The following is a 21,274-nucleotide window of genomic DNA, read 5'->3' on the forward strand; positions in this document are numbered from 1 at the left end:
CAGTCCATACAGCGAGTAGCTCTGAGCTTCTGGATTGTAGTTAGCAGTTCTCACTATGGTAGGATCCCATTCAACTCAATTTCATCTGGGCTAAGTTCATGGGTCCTGGTCTATATTGTGAACAGTGTTTGGTTGTTCCCATTTGGAGCAACATACTGGGTTAATAAGATGGTGCTAGGTATGGCTTGTGGTTATGATTCAGGAGACCTTATTTCAAGCTTTTAGAAATATAGCCAGCAATATCCAATATATACAAAGAACTCAAGAAATTAGAACCCCAGAAAACCAAATAACCCTATTTAAAAAATGGGGTACAGAGCTAAACAAAGAATTTTCACCTGAAGAACTTCACATGACTGAGAAGCACCTTAAGAAGTGTTCAACATCATTAGTCATTAGGGAAATGCAAATCAAAACAACTCTGAGATTTCACCTCACAACAATCAGAATGGCTAAGATTAAAAACTCAGGAGACCGCAGGTGTTGGTGAGGATGTGGAGAAAGAGGAACACTCCTCCACTGCTGGTGGGATTTAAGCTGGTACAACCACTCTGGAAATCAGTCTGGCGGTTCCTCAGAAAACTGGGCACGACACTTCAGAGATCCTGCTATACCACTACTGGGCATATACCCAGAGGATTCTCCAGCATGTAATAAGGAGACATGCTCCACTATGTTCATAGCAGCCCTATTTATAATAGCCAGAAGCTGGAAAGAACCCAGATGTCCCTCAACAGAGGACTGGATACAAAAAATGGGGTATATAAACACAATGGAGTAGTATTCAGTTATTAGAAACAATGCATTCATGAAATTATTAGACAAATGGATGGAGCTGGAGAACATCATCCTAAGTAAGGTAACCCAGTCTCAAAAGAACACTCACTGATAAGTGGATATTAGTCTAGAAGCTTGGAATACCCAAGATACAATCCACATATCAAATGATGTCCAAGAAGAAGGAAGGAGTGGCCACTGGTTCTGGAGAGGCTCAGTGCAGCAGTGTAGGGGAATACCAGAACAGGGAAGTGGGAATGGGTGGATGGGGAAATAGGGGGAGGGAAGAGGGCTTATGGGACTTTCGGGGAGGGGGGATCCAGGAAAGGAGAAATCATTTGAAATGTAAATAAAGAATATATCAAATAAAAAAAGAAATATAGCCAGTCTTTCATTCCTAAAATCATATCCTACTTTGTTGAAGTTGTCCAGGGGTGCAGGGTTGTGTCATATAAAATTTATGCATTGAAATGCTAAACTCTATGCTTTAGACTATACCTATTTGAACATGGGATTCTTACAGTATAAATTAAAACCATGTCATCAGTGTAGGATACAGCTTCTTCCATATGAAATATTGCTTCTTTCAGGTCAGTAGCAAAGTCAACACCCAACTGAAAAGAATCACACAGCCTGCCTACTCTGGGGTCACTTTTGATTTTTCTTTTCTTTTCTTTTTTAACCTTTAAAAGAGAAAAGAAACCTGATGTATTGGTGAACACCTTTAATTCCAGCAGGCACATCTCTGTGAATTTGAGGCCAGACTGGACTACATAGTGCATTCCAGCACAGCCAGGGCTACATAGTGAGATCCTGTCTACAAAACAACAAAACCAAACCAAGAAGTGGGAGGGAAAGAAGAAGGGAAGGAGGGGAGGAAAGAGGGAAGGAAGGAAGGGAGAAAAGCAGTGAGTTAATCTGAAGAAGCCAAGACTGAAAGTAGAAATCAGCCTTCTATGATTCCCAAGATGGCCCCTGGAAGGGCTCTGACCTGGTCACTAGTCTTCCAGTCATGGGACACAGGCAGGAGTCTGACGTAGTAGAGTGTTTCAGATAAAATGACTCAAAATTCACTAAGAAGTTTCTCTCAGAGGACAGCAAGTGAACAAAAATGTAACAAAAGTTAGTCTATCTTCTAGGCACACGAACAAAGGGTCTGGGGTTTAGCAGGCAGATGGTTTGCTTTCCATTTAGCCATAAACAGTCTTAAGATATCTGGGAAGTAAACCATCACTCTTGGGGGTTGGGGGAGGGCTGTGCCCTGGCAGCTCAAGAGCTGCTCCAATCTGCATCCTTGGTTTATCCTTTCTGTTTCCTCACTTATCAAATATTTATTGTCAACAACGGGCAGTTCTGTTTGCACACAGTGTGATGGGGTAATGAGATAGTTAGGTTCCCTCCTGTTATTGATGGGGAGTGCTGATGGCATGAATAATTTCCTCTCTTTATAAATGGGAATTTAATTATTGATGCCTTGTTTAGGCAGTGACAAAGGTGCTATCAACAAATACAGTAGTAGGAAGCCTTGGGAGGCATGAGGCTGCCAGGTTGCAGCTTAGTGTCCATGAGGGCCATGAAGCAAATGTTTTCAGTTGCTTAGTAGAGAATGAGTGACCTTATTTTATCTCATCTCATTAAGATAATTTATGTCCATACCCCTAGACACATACTTATATACCTATATGCATATGTTGTTAGAAGAAATTATAAAACATATCAAGTAAAACAAAACTCTAAAAGGAAATCCTACCCAAATACAATCCTATACAATATACGAAAAAGCAAGCCCAAGCAGCAAGAAAGTGGCTTCTTTCTACTTTCACAACACACTAATCAAATTCTCAGCATCGCTGTAGGAAAGTTATTCATACAACAGAGACTTTCATGGCCTGGATACTTACTTCAGTTCTTAAGATAAAAAGAACATAAAAGTCTTGAACCCAGTATTGTAAAATTTCTAACTTTCTTTCCCTGCTTCAAGGATGTCTCTATTAAGAGTTAAAAAGTCCTGTCATGGGTGGGCATTATGCCTAGGAATGGTAGGCTAACACACATTGGACTAGATAGATGGGAGGGAGGAGAAGGGAGAGGGTTGGGTGTAGCTTTTCATTACCCTGCCTAAGTTCTAGGATTGGACTGTGCTACTAGCCCCCACCCAGCTTTCTTTGAATCTACAGATAAAACATACAAACAGACACACAGTTGTTCAATTTCAACTTGCCTTCTTGGCACAATTGCTTAGTGCTATTATATACCACCTGGAAAAGCATGCTCTTATCAATACTCTCAGCTCTGTACTTCCCACTTGCCCTAAACCTTAGTGGCTAATACCATCTAGCCCCTGCCAAACATCCATGCCCACCCACCTGTAGGAGCAGTCACAGGCTCAGCTCCCCCAGAAACCTCACATTGCTGCTGGGTTCTTCTCTCTTCAAAGCATTATGAACCCTTTCTCCTCCCTTGCATTTCTCTTTTCTCCCAGTGACCTGGAAGTCATGCCTGTACCTTCTGCCCAGCATTTGACCCATGACTTTCTTTGCTGGCAGATCAAGAACCAATTGGGGAACAGGACCTTAACATCAGAACTGCCCCTAGAGAGGAAGTGAGAAGTTATCTTGGAAAGTCTGGGAAGAATTGGGGAAGGGGATCAGTATGATCAGAATGTATTATATGTTCTCTCTGTGCTGCCCAGGGATGGATCCATAAGGCATTACTCTTGACTCCTGTATTATCTTAGAGGGGAATTTACTCAATGCCCAGAGCCCTTGATGCTTTGCAGATGAAGGAGGATGATGTCCTCACATTTCTTGCTGCAAGAACCCACTTAGGAGGCATATGATTTTTAGATGGAGCAGTACAGCTATTTCTGCATCATAAGTCTCAAAAGGACCTGGGAGAAGCTGTTTCTTGCAGCTTGGGCTATGGTTGCCACTGAGAACCTTGCTGATCTCAGTGTCATCTCCCCTAGGAACACTGGCCAGCAAGTCATGCTGATATTAGCTACTGCCACTGGAACTACTCCCATTGCTGGTCACTTCATGCCTGAGACCATAGCTAATTAGATCCAAGCAGCCTTCAGGGGAGCCACCACTTCTAATGGTGACTGACTCCAGGACTGACCACTAGCCCCTCACAGTGGTGTCTTATGTCAACCTGTCCACCATTGCTCTTTGTCACAGACTTTCCTCTGTCTACATGAATGTTGCCATCCTATGCAACAAGGGAGTTCACTCAGTGGGTCTGACATGCTAGATGCAGGCTCAGAAGGTATTCCACATACTTGACACTGTCTCCCGTGAGCACCTGTGGGAGGTTTTGTCTAATCTTTACTCTATAGACACCCAGAGGAGACTGAGAAGGAGAAGCAACTGCTGCTGAGAAGGCTGTGACCAAGGACAAATTTCAGGGTGAATGGATCACACCATGTCTCCTGAATTCACTCACTGCTGGTAAGCCAGAGGTGGCAGACTGGTCGGAGAGCAGGCATCCTCTGTGCCCATCCAGAAGTTCTCTACTGAAGACTGGTATGCTCAGCCAGCCACTAACGGCTATTAAGCAGCTTCCACAGTGCAGGCCATTGAGTGGGCTGGAGTCACTACTGAGTGTCCCTGAGACACCTGAGCAAACAGAAAAATAATGATTAAAAAAAAGTGGAAGGAAAATAAAGTTCTCAAAAGCTGGGGGAAAACATTATGTGAACTTATCAAAGAATTAATAGAAACATTGTTTAAAAGAAACCAAAATCCTACCATTCCATCTCGGTAGATGTTCGTTGGCTAAAGGACCACCCTTAGGACAGTAGGCTCACCATGAGCACACTAAAGAGAGAATCAGAGCAATTAGTACTTTACTGAGGCACTGGTTTTTTCTTCTCCCCAGAGTCCCTGCTCACAGTGCTGTTGTTTACTGGGTGCAGCCTTTCACCCACTTTTCTCAATTACTCAGAAGAACAGAGCTTCTTTTAGTCTTCTCTCTCTTTTCTTTTTTCTTTTCTTTTCTTTTCTTTTCTCTTTTCTTTTCCTTCCTTCCTTCCTTCCTTCCTTCCTTCCTTCCTTCCTTTCTTTCTTTTTTTCTTTCTTTCTTTTGGTTTTTCGAGACAGGGTTTCTCTGTGTAGCCATGGCTGTCCTGGAACTCATGCTGTAGACCAGGCTGGCCTCAAACTCAGAAATCTTTGTGTCTCTGTCTCCCAGGTGCTGGGGTTAAAGGCATATGCCACCACTGCTCGGCTTCTCCCTCTTTTCTATTGTGCCTTAGCATTTTGGGTTTCCCCAACATTTTGGGTTTTCTTACTTTTTCTCTAAAAAACCCTCTCCTCTTCCTATGTGACTGCTTGTCTGCCAAGTGTCTAATCTCCTTGCCAGCTTAAATGGCATGGCCTTTGTTCCTTCTCTCCTCCCTGCTCCTCCTCTGGGCAGCTGCCAAGGGTTACAGATTGCCTACTCTGTCTTTTTTTATGTTTATGTATTTATTTATTCATTTATTCACTTATTTATTTGTTGTTTTTCCATCTTTTAAACGCTAATAAAATTGTCCTTGAGCTTCCAATCTAGTCTCTTCTTAAATGCTTCTATTAATGAGTCTAGGAACCCTGAAGGGATCCCACCTTCTCTGGGTTCTGTCCTTGCATTCCCACCCCACCCTATTCCAAAGGAAATAAACGTAAAACCTAGCAGGAGTATGAGTTTCTTCAGGAGGCTTTTCCTTAGTGCCTTTGTTGTTAAAAAGCCAGCTGGTGTGACTGGCTCATTCTTTCCAGTCTCTTGGAGTGAGCTGCATGGAATTTGGAGCTTATGTCTCCTTTTCTGGTATGTAAATGATGTGGATTTTGGGGCCAGGGCCTGTGGGGGAAAAGCAGTTGTTATGATTCCCTGGAAGGCAGGAACTATATAGGAGGCTTCTCAGACTGGGTAGCTCTCCTTTTTAGGCAGAGAGAGCATTTGGCTTTAACAACCAGGCTGGAGCCCATTGCTACATTTTCCACAAACTCCAAGGTGAAGCAGGCCCTGCTGGTCCATGGACCTCAGAGTGGTATGAATTACCTGACCAGACAGCCAATCCAGACAGCAAAGGGCTAAGATATGCTTTTGTAGTTATTTTTTTGTGGTTTTTTTTTTATTTTTTATTTTTAATTTTTTGCAGTTGTTACTTTGATGCATAAGGTATTTTTTTTCAACCTGCCTCAAATAGCTTTTGGCTATAACATTTTCATGGTTTCCTCCTGAAATCTCTGATGACTCTAGAGAGGAAATGAGTGAGAGAGGCTGGCTTAGAAACAGTTTCTTTCCCTCTAGTACTTCTATGATTGGAAGTAACTTTAGGAAGTGTAGTCCAGCCTCACAGACTACACAAAGCCTGGGTTCCAGGCGTGAGTGGCCAGTACCCTTTTCAGTTTACTAGAAGCATTAATTTGGTATTTCCTTTACCTCTCCCCTTTAACGGCTTCATCTAAGATGTTCTGGAAAAGCTCTGGTTTTCTTAGCTTCGTGTACTTATCTGCCTCATCTCCTCAGAGATGTCCGTTTTCTAGAGAAGACCACGTGATTCATCATTGCAAGTAAATAATAAATAAACCTCCTCCATCCAGCCACTCCAGCATCTCAGCCTCTGTACTAGTGCATGCCCAGAGAACCAAAGATGCTTGTGGGAGTCCCCTGGCAGGAGTTCTCTTCTCTCTGACCCCAAGAGGTAAGCAGGCCTGCTTCGTCAGGCCTGGCCTCCCTTCCATCTCCTGGCTCTAGCTGTCAGCCTGATGCTCTCTTAAAAGTTCATAAGGACCAGAGGTAAAAGATCTTCCTCATCAAATGCTGAATGATAAAAGAGTGAGTGAGAGAGAGAGAGAGAGAGAGAGAGAGAGAGAGAGAGAGAGGTGAGAAAGGGAGGAAGAAAGCTCAGGCCAATTATTTTTTCTACAAAATACTGTATGTGACAACAGCAGCAGCCCCCAAAGGGCAGCGTGTAACAACAGAGCCTAATTAGAGTGATTTCGGTGTAATCATTAACTCGCATCTAACACCTACGAGAGGATTTCTGTTTAAACTAAAACATGACCTGCATGGTGGAGTTGCCTTGTAAACTGTCTCTGAAATAAAATATATGACAGGAAAGGTCAGAGCAGCTCTCATTTGAATTTCAAGTAGGGAGCTGGCTCCGAGGTGGCCAGTGCAGCGAGCCTGAGGACTCCTTTTCCCAGGCCTTACTGCCAGCAGAAGCAGCAGAAAAAAAATCCTCCAGGACTAATTAATAGGATTGCAAAACAAGAATTTTTCATCCCCTGTCTCTGCTCACTTTCCCTTTTCTTCTCCCAACCAGGGCAGGAAACAAGCGAGGATCTGAAATGGTGTCTGGGGAGGGAGGTGATTTCCTGTGTTGTTGCTATGAGACGGAAGGTCACTGCAGAGGGCCTGATCCAGACACCTGCCTGCCTTCCCTGGGCCAGGCCAAGATGGCTCTGGCCTTCCTGGCAGGTCGTGCTGCCAGCCAAGCGGGGGAGGCCTGCCTAATAAACTCTCTGCACAGCAAGAGTGAAGCAAAGGCTCTGCTTTCCGCTGGGCTGCGTAAAAGCAGCTATCAAACCAGCAAGACGCAGCTTGATTTGCAGGTCTCCAGTGAAATTTAGGAAGGCAGACTGTAAAACGTTCAGGGAGAAGGAAGCATGAAAACATTTTTAGGGAAAGCATTTAAAAAGTCAGAGACAGACATAATAATAAAAAAAAAGTTGGCAGGGAAGCTTTTATTTATTCATTTTGAAACATTGCAAGGAGTGCTGTTAACAGCATTTATCTGCCTCTCTCTCTCTCTCTCTCTCTCTCTCTCTCTCTCTTTCTCTCTCTCTTCTCTCTCTCTCTCTCTCTCTCTCTCTCTCTCTCTCTCCCTCCCTCCCTCCCTCCCTTCCTTCCTTCCTTTCTCTCTCTCCCTTCCTTCCTTCCTCCCTCCCTCTTCCTTCCTTCCTTCCTTCCTTCCTTCCTTCCTTCCTTCCTTCCTTCCTTCCTCCTTCTCTCCCTCTCTCCCTCTCTCTCTCCCTCCCCCCTCTTTCTTTCTTTCCTAAAGCAGTCACAAAGCCAAAGAATTTAATTAATTTCTTTCTGAGAGGCACTGTATATGTGGAAATATTTTTTGCACTTCTGTGAATTTATAGATGTAACATTTAGTGCATACTGTTGACTTGGCTAACCACCCCCCCCCCCCCTTCCTTCCGCTGCTTCCTTTCCCAACCCTTCCTTCCTCCTCCTTGGCCAGCATTGCAGGGCTGTTCTTTGTCATGCATACTGATTGTTCAGTTAGGAACACTTTATTTGCGTTGTGAGTTTTAAACCTTTCCCTTTTCTTTGTTTATTTTAAATGACTAGCTGGGATGAGAATATAAGAGTGTATTAGGCAGCTGTGAAAGAAAAGTGAGACTTGGCAAAGCCCTCCACTACCAGGGAGTTAGCTGTCTGTGTTATCTTCAGCAGAGTCCAGGTCAGTGGGGTACCTCAGGGACAAGCATGGGTGACACTTGTTAAAGGGAGACCCAGTTTCTCTGGGCAACCTTAGCGGGGAGGGTGACAGATCTAAGTTATGAGTTTATCAGGCAGCCTGGCATGTCTCACAGAGTGGGCAAAAAAGAGATGCTGCCACCTCAGGGGGGATTTTTAGTTAATCCAACCCATGGGAATTCTTGCTAAATCCACTCCAGCTTGGTCCTTCCTGGAGAGACCGCCAGTAGCCTAACAACGTGCTTAAGAAGGAAGGTCTCTAATGGAGGTTGTTACGTGAACACGTGGCAGTTGCGGCTACCTATAAAAGACTTGCGTGTGTGTCCAAGTACACTGAGAGCCGGATGGGCTGGGTTAGCAGGAGTAAGAAGGGCATGGGACAGGGTCAAGGGGGCAAATATTACAATATACATCATATTTTATTTTTTAACATAGACAAAACTGTCAAGGAAGAGCAGAGCATTCTTGGCTGGTTCTTTCTGCCACTAAGTTGACAGCCAAGGTGTTCGCCTTGCACAGCTTTGACACAGTAGTGGACAGAATTATATGTATCTGGACCCTTGCGCACTAAAAGACCTGTGTGAATTCCTAAGTATATCTCTTCAGTTCTTAAAGCAATGCAAGTAGGGTGGTGCTGATAGCCAGAGGAAGAAGACACTCCCAAGCGACAATCCAGGCTTAGCACCTCAGTTGACTTCAATTTTCAGCTGCAGATGCTAGACACACTCCTGTCCTTGGGATGGAAGACTCAAAGTTTGACTTGTAAACATCTGTGCTGGTCAGCACAGTTAACAACTGTTTGCACTGCCCGTTCACAGGCTCCAAGCAGAAAAACACTTTTTCTATTGTTCCTCAACACCACCTCAGTATGTATGTGTCTCATCTTAGGCTTCATTAAGTTGGCTGGTGTAGAACCTTGCCTTCTGACGGGGTTAATGACCTAAAAGCCTCAGGGGGCTGAGAAGCTCTGCATAGGAAAGCTGATTTGACTGATAACTGAAGTTCTGATCAGGAGTCCCACAATTCCAGGCGATATTGACCACTTCCAGACTGCAAGGGGACCCTGACCTTCAGAGCTATCTTCTATCCCCAAAGTTCCTCCTTCCCATCCTATAAAACCTTAAGACTTTGGATGAGATTCTGCAGTCCTTCAGGGTTTTGATTAAAGAGAAGTTTGCTTCTGGAGTTGCCTGTCCTTTTTCTCTTATTTCCATATCGCCTTTGTCAATCCCCAGCTAACCCTCCTAGAACTTGTTTTCAGTTGTTGATCTTTCTGTTAAAACCTAGTCAGAAATCATTTGAATGATTAAAGCTCACTTGGGAGCATTGAAAACTTTCTAGTGAAGTCCATTTTAAAACTTGAAGTTTATCCACCATAGGAAGATTTTTCTCTCTCTTTCCCCTCCTTCCTTCCTTCCTTCCTTCCTTCCTTCCTTCCTTCCTTCCTTCCTTCCTTCCTTCCTTCCTCTTCTTTCTTTCTTCCTTTCTCCTCTTTCTTCCTTCCTTCCTTCCTTCCTTCCTTCTTTCTTTCTTTCTTTCTTTCTTTCTTTCTTTCTTTCTTTCTTTCTTTCTTTCTTTCTTTCTTTCTTTCTTTCTTTCCTTTCTCTCTCTCTCTTTCTTTCTTTCTTTCTTTCTTTTCCTCGTTGCATTCCTTTTTCTTCATCCTCTTCTTGTTCCTCCTCTTCCTCCTCCTCCTCTCCTCCTCCTTTTCCTCCTCCTCCTTTTCCTCCCCTCCTCCTCCTCCTCCTCCTCCTCCTCCTCCCCCTCCTCCTCCTCTTCCTCCTCTCCTCCTCCTCCTCCTCCTTCTCCTCCTCCTCCTCCTCCCCCTCCTTGATCTCTATCCCTCCAGCTTATTCCCTGAATGGGAAAGTGGACACATTTTGTTCCATCCCTGCTTTCTTGGGTTTTGTCCTCTGTACAGGTTTGCTGGAATTGGGAGAAGGGGAGCAAGTGTGAAAGAAGAGGGGCAAGTCTTGAGCTACTTGTGGCTTTCCCTTGCACACTCACTGGCCCTTTATACTATCCACGGACAGGCCCTGTAGCAAGCAATACCCAGATGTTGATCTCTTAAGTCCATCTTTAAACTTTGCTTATGGTAGTTTGTTTCATAGACTTTCAGTGCTGGAGTCTACTTGCCCAGCAACAATCTCTCTCAGGCTCCCATCAATCAAGACAAACAGCAGATCTCCTTGTGGGCTTGTGTTGGGTAGGTGAGAGGCACATAGATCCCTGAAAGGCCTTGTTCTGGGAGGATAAACAGAAACTGCTGCCAGGCAGATGGCTGGCTCACTTAGTAAAGCACTCACCATGCTAGCATGAGAATTTAGGTTTGGATTCCCCAGCAGCAATATAAAAAGCTAGGCATGGCAGGATGCATCTACAATCTTAGTAGCTGGCTAGAAAATCAAGTTGATCCTTGTGGTCTATGTTTGGTAAGAGAAACTGTCTCAAAAATAAGGAGGAGAAGCTATTGAGAAAGACACCAAGCCCTCACACCAGGCCTCCATGTGTGTGTGCATCCTCACATGTGTACAAATACATATACACACATGCACATGGATACACACACACACACACACACACACACACACACACAGAGAGAGAGAGAGAGAGAGAGAGAGAGAGAGAGAGAGAGAGAGAGAGAGAGAGATTGAGAGAGAGATATGTTGAATTTCCAGCCTTCAGGCAGCAATCACAACCACTGTTGCAAAGGAGACAAATCTCCCGGACTCTCCTACATCTTCAAACTACGTGGTCCAAGTACCCAATTGAATCTGGGTGGTCTGATGAGTGTCTTAGACTCAGCAAGCCTCTAGTTGAACACTGAAACCTCAGTGCTCCCCCTCCTCCACTTGTAAGAACCCCAGTTGCATAAAGGAACTTCTTAATTTGTTCTCTTCCACAGTGAGCTGGTTTCTCTGTACTTATGTGTATGAGTGGGGCTGAGGGTCCAAGCAGAGTATTGATGACACCACTTAGGAAGGCCTATAGCTCTCAGGAATGCAGGGGTGACTGTAGCCTACTGTCCTCAGCTCTAGCTGACTTTTTGGGGTGGAAGCATGTATATAATAATCTCACAATAGAAGCATAAGTAACACTTTTTTTTAAATTTGTAAAGTGACAGTATTAAAAGCTCTTAGAGTTCCTGCATAGATGAAATGGAAGATGTATGTGGAGGGGACAGTTACTCTTTCCTTCCTCTCCCTCTCTGTTCTGTTTCTTTTTGTTTACTCTCTCCCTCCTGCTTCTCCCAAGGTTCCTAGGATGAGGGAAGATCTGATGTAGGCAGATGGAAATTAGAACTTTCTGAGAAAGAACAGCAATGGAAAAAGATTGCCCATTTCATTTATGCAGAAGGTGGAGCTCCAGGAGGGAGATCTGGAACATTCCCAGCCTCTTGGATGCAACAGCTCAGTCTGCTGCTGGGGGCTGCTCTGCGCTCCCAGTATGCACACTGTAAGTGGATTCCCTGGCGCACTGGGGATTGCCCTGCCAGGCCCATCCCTGCAGGAATGGTCTGCTAAATGACTGCAGCCTCAGTACTTGGTTCTTCAGTGAGCTTTCAGTTTATAGCTTGTGTGGGAGCGAGAAGCCCTGGGCGCAGGGCTTGCACATCCTCTCATCCTCTGCTTGCCTCTAGTGCTCGCCGTGATGGATGAGAGTTCTGGGTGTAATAACTGCTGTGATGGATCACAGAGGAGTATGAAAATTCATAAGGAAATGTTAGGTTGTATTTTATGGGACTCTGTCTCAGTGAACGTGGTGTGTGTGTGTGTGTGTGTATGTGTGTGTGTGTGTGTGAGAGAGAGAGAGAGAGAGAGAGAGAGAGAGAGAGAGAGCAAGTGAGTGAGCAAGAGAGAGAGCAAGCGAGAGAGAGAGAGAGAGAGAGACAGACAGACAGACAGACAGAGAAAGACAGACAGAGAGAAACAGAGACAGATGAAAGACACACATGTGGGAGGGAGGGAGGGGAGAGAGAGAGAGAGAGAGAGAGAGAGAGAGAGAGAGAGAGAGAGAGAGAGGATGCCATGTCAGTGATTTCATAGAGCTATGTCATCTTGACAGTGTAGTATTTTCTATTTGCTCTATTTTTCATACACAAATCCAAGGGAGACAGATGCTTGTCCTCCAATGTGTGGATGCCTATTTGTGGGTGGCTTGCCAATACATCCTCTCACTGCCTTTGAGTCTTTGTCTCTTACCTTCACTGTGTAGCTTCAGCTGTTCCAGGGAGTACATGGAACTCCCTGTGTGTGCTTGGCTTGAGTATGCTCTGCCTTCATATATTACAGTCTTGGCCATTATGGGAGTTTTTAGATTCCAAAGATACTGGATACAACCTCCGTGGGAGTAGTTTTAGCCTTGGAACCTTCAAGAAGAAGCAAGAGACTGAGGGCAAAGACCAGTAACATTAGAGTTTGTTTCCTCTAAGAGAACAAATTATCAGTGGGTTATAGAAATATGTAGAATTTTTTTTTAATTTTATCCCTTCAAGTTGAATGGCATCAACTTCTTTTTAAAATGCTTTTATATTGTTCGATACAGTATTGTAATATTGTATTTGCTTGAGTTTATCTTGGCAGCTCATCCTCTTCTGTTTAAAGGGACATCTTAGGTAGTCAGAAACAAACAAGCAAACAAAACAAAACAAAATGGCAGATGTGATGTAACATTCACCCCAGGTCTGCTTCAGTCCTTCCTGTGATTATGGCGGAAACCTCTATTCTGTCCCAAGAAAAAGCAAACAGATTGGACAGGAAGTCTGCTACCCTGCCACAGAAAGGCTCTGTAGCTGCAGCTAATGGGATGAGGCTGTAGGTGTGTCAAGATCAGTATAACTCTGGGCTTCTAGGTGTGAGCCGCAGGTCTTTGCAGTCAGGCTTGTAGAAAAGAGGATGGTCTGCCCTAGAAGGGCTTGTTAGTACTTGTTGGAATACGAGTCCCCACTTCATAGTTATCGTGAGGAAACTGCTTACTTCTTCATCATATGTGAATTTGGTCCTGGCTGTGCCTCCAAGTACTCTGTCAGCATCTTCAGTTAATTACTCAGGACTGGCCTAGGACCAGCTCCCCCTGGTTTCCCATGTGACAGCAGGCATGAGCTAAAGCATCAGCTAAGGGGTGGGCCCTTGGGCAGAACTTCCAGCAGTGCTCATCTCTGTCACAGGAGATGATGCTCAGGCGTTTGCTCCTCTTTAAGCAGCCATCAGTCAGTATTGGCATAAGACAGCAGAAAGGATATTTAGAACTTTCAAAGTAAGATTTCAATGTTTGCTGAGGTCTCTGAGGGCTATGAAGGGGCTCCTGCCAGGGAGACTGTTGCTCTGTGAGGCAGGAGGAGGCAAATCTTTAATCAGCTGCTTTGACTTCTTTTCCTTTTCTCAGCTCCCTTGACTCCACACAGGGTTCTGTGTAGGAAGCAAAGGTAGAAAAATGCCCTCCCCTCCCATTAACTTAGGCAGAAAACCAAGTTTGCTGTTCCCTGCTGGGCCGTGGGAATGTATTGCTGCTGCTGACAGTTCACCAGAAAGTTGAGTTTGATAGAAGAATAGGGAGGGGGAGAGAGCTTGAGAGAATTGTCATTTCGTGCTGTTAGTTAAGTGCTGGGGTTGTTAGGAACCTGGAGTTACTTTTTGCATGGGGTCAGTTGACAGTTAAAGATTATCAGGATGCTCTTCTGGCTAGTTTGTCAACTTGACCAAAAAACTAGTATCATTGAATAGGTAGCGACCTCACCTGAGAAAATGCTTCCGTAAGATCGGGCAGTAAGCAAGCCTGGAAGGCATTTTTAAACGTAGTAATTGATGGGCAAGAGCCCAACTCATTGTGGGTGGGGACACCCTGGGATGGTGGTCCTGGGTTCTATAAGAAAGCAGGCTGAGCAAGCCAGAGGGAGAAAGCCAATAAGCAAGACTCCTTAAGATCTATGCATCAGCTCCTGCCTCTAGGTTCCTGCTGTGCTTGAGTTCCTGTTCTGAAGTCCTTTGATGGTGGACTGAGGAATGGAAGAGTAAGCCAAATAAACTTTTCCTTCTCAGGTTGCTTTGGTTATGGTGTTTTACCACAACAATAGTAACCCTGACCAAGGCAGATGGGCACTGTTCACTGAGTACTCTCCCTTACAGATGAATTATGCATGTACTGCCTTTAGATGTCATAGGACTTCTGCAAGGCAAGTTTGTTTGTTCCCACCTGATAGATGAGGAAGCCAAGGGTTCATTGCTAAGCTTCTGCAGCATCCATACAAGACAGGTGAACATCCATGTCCTGAGGATGTCTGTGCTCTGATTTCTACAGCATGAGGTATGCTAGGTTGTGGCACAAAGGAAGGGTACAGGTGGAATTATGTTTGCCAGTCAACTGATCTAACAAAGAGCATCCTGGGTTACAATTGAGTCCACTAAGGAGAGAACTTAAAAGCAGATTGCAGGATTCAGGTGGATAGCAATTGACAAAGTAATGTGTTATGAGAAGGACTCACCTGGTCATCGACAGCTTCATGCAGCAAGAAGTCCATGGGTTAATTCTTCAGCATGCAATAAGGACCTCTGCTCCACTATGTTCATAGTAGCCCTATTTGTAGTAGCCAGAAGCTGGAAAGAACCTAGGTGTCCTTCAACGGAGGAATGGATACAAAAAAAATGTGGTATATTTACACAATGGAGTACTATTCAGCCATTAGAAACAATGAATTCATGAAATTCTTAGGCAAATGGATGGAGCTGGAGAACATCATACTAAGTGAGGTAACCCAGTCTCAAAAGATCAATAATGGTATGCACTCACTGATAAGTGGATATTAGCCTAGAAACTTTGAATACTCAAGACATAATCCACAAATTAAATAATGTTCAAAAAGAACAGAGGAGTGGCCCCTGGTTCTGGAAAGACTCAATGCAACAGTATAGGGGAATTCCAGAACAGGGAAGTGGGAAGGGGTAGATGGAGGAACAGGGGGAGGGAAGAGGGCTCATGGGACTTGCGGGGAGTGGGGACCCAGAAAAGGGGAAATCATTTGAAATGTAAATAAAAAAATATATCAATAAAAAAAGAAAGAAATGTGGGTGGCTGCAAGCAGCTGGAACCAGCAAGGAGACCATTTCTTCCTTAGAGCCTCCAAAGTACATAGCAGCCAGCCTCTTGGTTTTAGTTTGGAGTGACCCATGCCTGGTTCGTGACCTGTGAGATGATACATGTGCAGTGCCATAAGGTAGTCACTTGTGCTTATTTGCTCTAGCAATAGGCAACTAATGGAGCCAACTAATGGGGTGGAGCTAGAACCAAAACAGAATCTGAAGTTCATCTTCCCTCCGGCTTCTGTAAGTTGCTAAGCACACAAAAATGCCACCGGAAAAAGCCTGCTCAGTCTCCTTGGCTCGCGTCCCTCCCTCCCCCCTTCCTGCTTTTCTGTTGTGCTCAGTTCACATGCTTCTCTCCCCTCTGCCTTTCCTTAAATTAACAGATTCTTGCTGTAAAAGAAATTGATTCTTCACTCTAAAGTAGGTCATTATAACACAGGTTTTAAATCATTTGGTCCTCCACTTGTGAAATATAGACTTCACTTTAATCTTCTGTGCATTACCAGCATTAAAAAAAAAAAGGTCTATAATTTGTGAAAAATGGAGTTTTCCCCCCGACCATCAGTCACTGGGACAGATGCACGCATTTCTCACCCTCTGAGTCATACCTGGAAGGCAGCAGGAGAGATGTTCTTCATCCACACAGGCAGCAGGTCTTCGTTCTGTATCCACACCCAGGAGGCCAAGGTCAGAAACTCAACAAAACAATGTGTCCAAGAAGCCACTGGCTCTTCTCTTCCTACCATTTCTTTCAATTTTCAATTCTCCTTCTCAGAACACTTTATAATTAAGTGACTTTTCTAATTTTCTAAAACCTTTCAAATCGATTTTAATAAAAGCCCAAGCTAAGTTTGTTTTAGGAGTAAAATGTTGGCATGGCCAGGATTTGCATTGTGTTCTCTTTTATGTGCCCCAGTATACTTGAGCGTGGTCCCAAGATTCATTAGGATTCCTGCTTCTCTTCAGAAGATCACACCCAGAGCAAGGTGGGGCTGTTCTTACATGGGACTCATGAGAAGTGGGATTCTGTAAAGAGAACATGTCATTATGGTGAATTCTAAATCCTCAGAGTCTAGTGGCAGGGATAAAAGCCTTTTGCAATGACCATTTAATACAATCCCTGTCACTCTTCATTTTCCTCCCATATTCTGTGGGTGTAGGAACCATGATACGTATTCTATGAATTATTTGCTTCTAGTACAATGTGCCCGATATATAACTTCACATATGTGTTGGAATCTTGCACGCCTAGCTTCAAATCTTTATTTGGGAACATGCCTTTGCATGGCTCTTGTCTAGTTATTTTTGATTCATATTTGGTTCATTTATAGAAATCAACAGTGCTACAAGAATTAAATAGGATAGGCCACTTAAGTCATCCCACAAAATCTTATCATTGCTCATAGTAGGTATCATTGCCCATAGTAGGTGCACAATTACAAGACAGTGGGATGTGGCCACTACACACATCAACTCACATCAGTTCTTGAACAACACCTGCAAAAAGATCAAGCCGGTCAGAACTCCATTCTGAATGGGACAGGAACTCAGATGTTCTTGTATGGACTGAGTTATCATATGGAAATGTGTCAAGACCGAGAACTAGTCTGCATGGAATACCATTCATTTGCAGCAGTAAATTATCTCACTTCATATACTTTCCCTCCCCCTTCTTTGTGTGTGTTGTATATGGGGGTGGGGGCAAAGGTTACTGACCTGTGCCTTTCTCCACTGTTAATCTAATTTTTGGAGACAGGGTCTCTTTGATTGGCTAGGATAGCTGGCCAGCCCCTGGAATCTTTGTTTTCATAGTGCTGGGATTACAGGAGAAGGCCAGTACACTTGGATTCTTACCAGGGCGTTTGGAATCAACCTCAGGGTCTGCAGCAGCACTTTACCCACTGAGACATCTCCCAGGCATCCCTGCTTCCCCTCCCATCCTTCTCATTTCAGTTAGTTAGCTCCCTGTTCTGATTATATAATAATATCTGGAAGGGAAAAGTTAGTAGTCCTATGGATTATTTCAGAATGCTTCCATATGTTTTAAAATATAACTCAAGTGAGCAAAGACCCAAAGCTGATTCTCTATCCTCATATTTTCTTGAGGTCCAAGGGGAAGGAAACTATAATTTTGAGGAGCTATATCCAGACATAATGGAAGTATGACTTCCTAAAGCAGGAAAAGTGTTTCTGATCCTGCTGGATGAAACCCAACGTTTCTAACAAATGTGACTGCTGTGGCTTTGCATGTTAAACAACAACATCTTTGTTTGATAAACCACACATACATCTGCTTAGCTTCCTAAGCAGCATTGCAATATGGTGTCAGAATTACAGCCAGCTCTTGATTTCACTGCAAAGAAAAATTTTGCATAACCTAAAACTGCACTTATGTTGGGGACTGGATTGTCAGATAGAATTTTAATTTTTGGTCCCTTCCTCCTTATGTCCCTTATGATAGTCTCCTTTTTATGCTCTAAGCATCCCTCTTTGTTAGAAAGGACAGACTTGTGCTGCTAAGATAAAGCCCTCCATCCAGGTTCTGTACCCTTTCACACAGGGGCTGGGATTGTTTTCTCTTTCCTGCGGACTTCCTTTTCCCATCAATATCACAAAATGCTTGAAGGGTTAAAATGAAGTTAGGTTTGATTTATCCAATCACAAAAAATCATCTAAAAAATGTCGGAGCAGGTGAAAAACACTCCCCTCTACATGGTTGGCTCACTCCGAAATGTCCAGATGGAATTTGAGCTGAGAACAAGCATGAAGAATCATAGAATAAGATGCAATTATTTTCGCCCAGTTTCATGTGCCTAATCTCAGTGTACCCTTGACCAATTTGAAGCCCTGCTCCTCAATAGCCAGAATGCCGGAGCTTTCAAAGTGGCTTGTATTTATTCAGTGTCCTACCTTGACAATCCCCATGTGGGAAGAATTCCCTCAAACACAAGGCTGAAGTTTGGAGAAGGTTCATTCTTGAATAAAAACACAGGATAGAATGAGGTTGATGAAATCTAACAAGTCAGCTTGGGATAACTTCATGCTAAGGTCATGGCCACATGTGATGCACTGTACTTCCCTGATTTGATGAAGCTTATAGTCTTGTAGCTCATAGTGTTTTGCACAGAGGACTTTGGAGTCTGCTCTTCATTTTAGAGAGAAGATGACCTGAGAGCCTTTGGGATATCAATATCTGCTGGGGTTATTGTTCGCTGTTACAGATAGCAGGAAGTCAAATATTCTCTCTCTCTTCCTCTTCTCTCTATGGTTTGCTTCTACTAAGGGTTATTGAGGATTCAGGCTTGTCTCTTCAGCTCCAGGGAGGAAGAGATGTGAAGACCAAATTCCAGGAACCTAAGTGTCCACATTTCTACAGAAGGGCCTACCTTGGCTGTCTTCGTTACTTTTCTATTGCTGTGCTAAGGCATCAGGGCCAAGGCAACTTATAGAAGAAAGAGTTCATTGGACTTACAGTTCCAGAGGAAGAGCCCATGGCCATCACATTGGGGAACATGGCAGCAGGCAGTTCATAAAGCAGGCACAGCACTGGAGCAGTAGCTGAGAGACAACAACCACAAAGTAGAGGGAGTGAGCTCATTGGAGTTTCATGGGCTTTTGAAACCTCAACGTTCATACCTCTGGCAACAAGACCATACCTAGTCCTTCCCGAACAGTTGGCACAAATGAGGACCAAGCATCCAAACATATGAACCTTCCTCAGGGTGGTACATTCTCATTCAAATCAACACATTAACCTTCTTTCTATATGCTTGGGGAAACCAGAGTGTCTATCTTTCCAAATCTTTGAGATATTGCTGTCCAACTCAGAGACCAAACACTGTGGCTTACACCAACCTCTTTATGAGTAGTGGAAACTAGGAAATTGTTGATTGTTCATTATCTCTGGGTGGGGGAGACACACAGAGAGTCAGATGCATACACAAGAGCACACAGACACATGCTCAAGCAGGTAGGGAAAGATACTATACATTAAACCTCTCTTTCCATAGGAGGAACTATTAGTGAAGTTTAAGTTTGAGTTCAGAGGAGAACAGATCAAGCCATCTAGCCTAGTTCTTTAGAGTCCACACTGGCCAGCCATGACCCCACCCTGAGATCCAGCCCCAGACACCAGTGTTTATTTTTGAGCAGTATGTGTGGTGCTGTGTCTTCCCAAAGAGAAAAGGTGTTTGCTAGGTTGGATAGTTAAGAAGATTTTTTTCTGTCTTCCAGTTCCTATCTATGTTGGTTAGTATCTCATTTTACTGATGCATGCACCAATTGTGCTGCTTGGATATTTTGAATTATAACATCAGCAAACTGTATAGCCAAGGTTATATGTCAAGGACCATTCAGAGAACTTTACGTGTAACTTACTCCTTCCTCACAATGAACCTTCCATATAAAATATTGCTCTCATGATGTAACAGCTAAGGCTGCTGGGTCAGGAAGAGGTCTAGGGCATTTTCAAAGCCACCTAGCATTCACTATATGACACCATCGCTCAGGACAAGGATACTGGATTAGAACAGGCATTTGGCAGGTTCATTGATAGATGGCATGGTATTTGATACTTTTCCTTTCTCACTTTGCTGTGACAAAATACTTGGCAAAAGCCACCCATGGAAAGATGGTTTTATTTTGGCTCAGAGTTTGAGGGCACAGTCTACCATGGTGGAGAAATCATGGCAGCAGGACTTGAGGTAGCTAGTCATAATGTATACATAATCAGAAAGCAGAGAGATGCATGCTGCTACTTGACTTGCTTTCCCCTTACAGTCTAGGATCCAAGTCCATAGAGTGCACATTCACCATTAGGATAGATCTTCCCACTGAAACCAATCTAGGAACAGTCTCACAGTCATGCCCAGAGAGGAGGTTCCAGACACCATCAAGTTCACTATCTGTATTTTGCATAATGGGTACCTATTAAGTTGTTGCTCCCAACAGTAGTTATCTTACATTTGTATTGGGAGATTAAGGGAAGCTTAAATGATAGCTTAATTGCATAACAAACTTGAGGAATTGGTTACATGCATCAATGTAGGGTATTGGTCTGATGCTGCTATGTATTCAAATGCTAAATACTAGTTCCAAGGCCTGGTTGCTCTCAAGGAGGAGATTCTCAGATGTACCAAGTGATGCTAAGTAACCTTGCTCCCCAAGTTAATTGGTCAATAAAAGACTAATGCCTGTGATTGAACAATAGATAGAGGTGGGTGGGTTTTAAGTTTCCTGGCTGGAGTTCACAGGTAGAGAAAGAGAAAGAGGAAACCAAGGGTGGAGGAAATGGACCATGAGCACATGGCCAGGAAAAATAGCAAGTAATAAAGATAATATGACTGGGATGTAACTTAAAATATTTCCCAAACCTGCCCAATCTAGGCTTATAGTTTGTAAATAAAATACCTGGATTGTGTGTACCAAGTGGAAAGTCACTAGAAGGTGAGAAAGAAGGTGTATAATATAGGCTCAGTTATGGGCTGTGTTATCATTTCAGAGGTTGTACATAGCTCACTTAGTGTGGCAGGTGGAATCCTTCTATTGAAAATGAAAGATTTATCCAATTACACATCCAAGAATGTCAAGTGAAAGATAATTTTAGAGATGATTCACATTGGGTGGCCTATAGGGCACATGGAGAAATTCATGTCTCAATTTGGGATACAGAAAATGTTTTATTAGTTATTAAATTTGAAAAAGTGAGATCCATGTAATCTCTGTATCTGAAATATCCTTCGAAGGACAAAAGGATCTGGGGACATGGTATCCATTTTCCTTCTACAGGTGCACTCACTGGGCTGCATCTCCTGTCTTAAAAGAGACATTTAGGATTCATTTCCTCAGACTTGGCCATTTTCTTTTACCTTATTATTAATATGATCACCTGTCCCTGTCAGCATCGTTCATTCTACCGAATTTGACAAATGTACACAAGGAGG

At 43.6% G+C, this 21,274-nt stretch overlaps 1 pseudogene; it reads left to right on the forward strand.

Annotated features, from left to right (window-relative positions):
• Positions 1-3,529: 3,529 nt before the first annotated feature.
• Positions 3,530-4,389, forward strand: LOC127689216 (40S ribosomal protein SA-like; annotated as a pseudogene).
• Positions 4,390-21,274: the final 16,885 nt, after the last annotated feature.

This window comes from Apodemus sylvaticus, chromosome 1 (assembly GCF_947179515.1).
Source record: "Apodemus sylvaticus chromosome 1, mApoSyl1.1, whole genome shotgun sequence".
Classification (NCBI taxonomy): Eukaryota; Metazoa; Chordata; class Mammalia; order Rodentia; family Muridae; genus Apodemus; species Apodemus sylvaticus.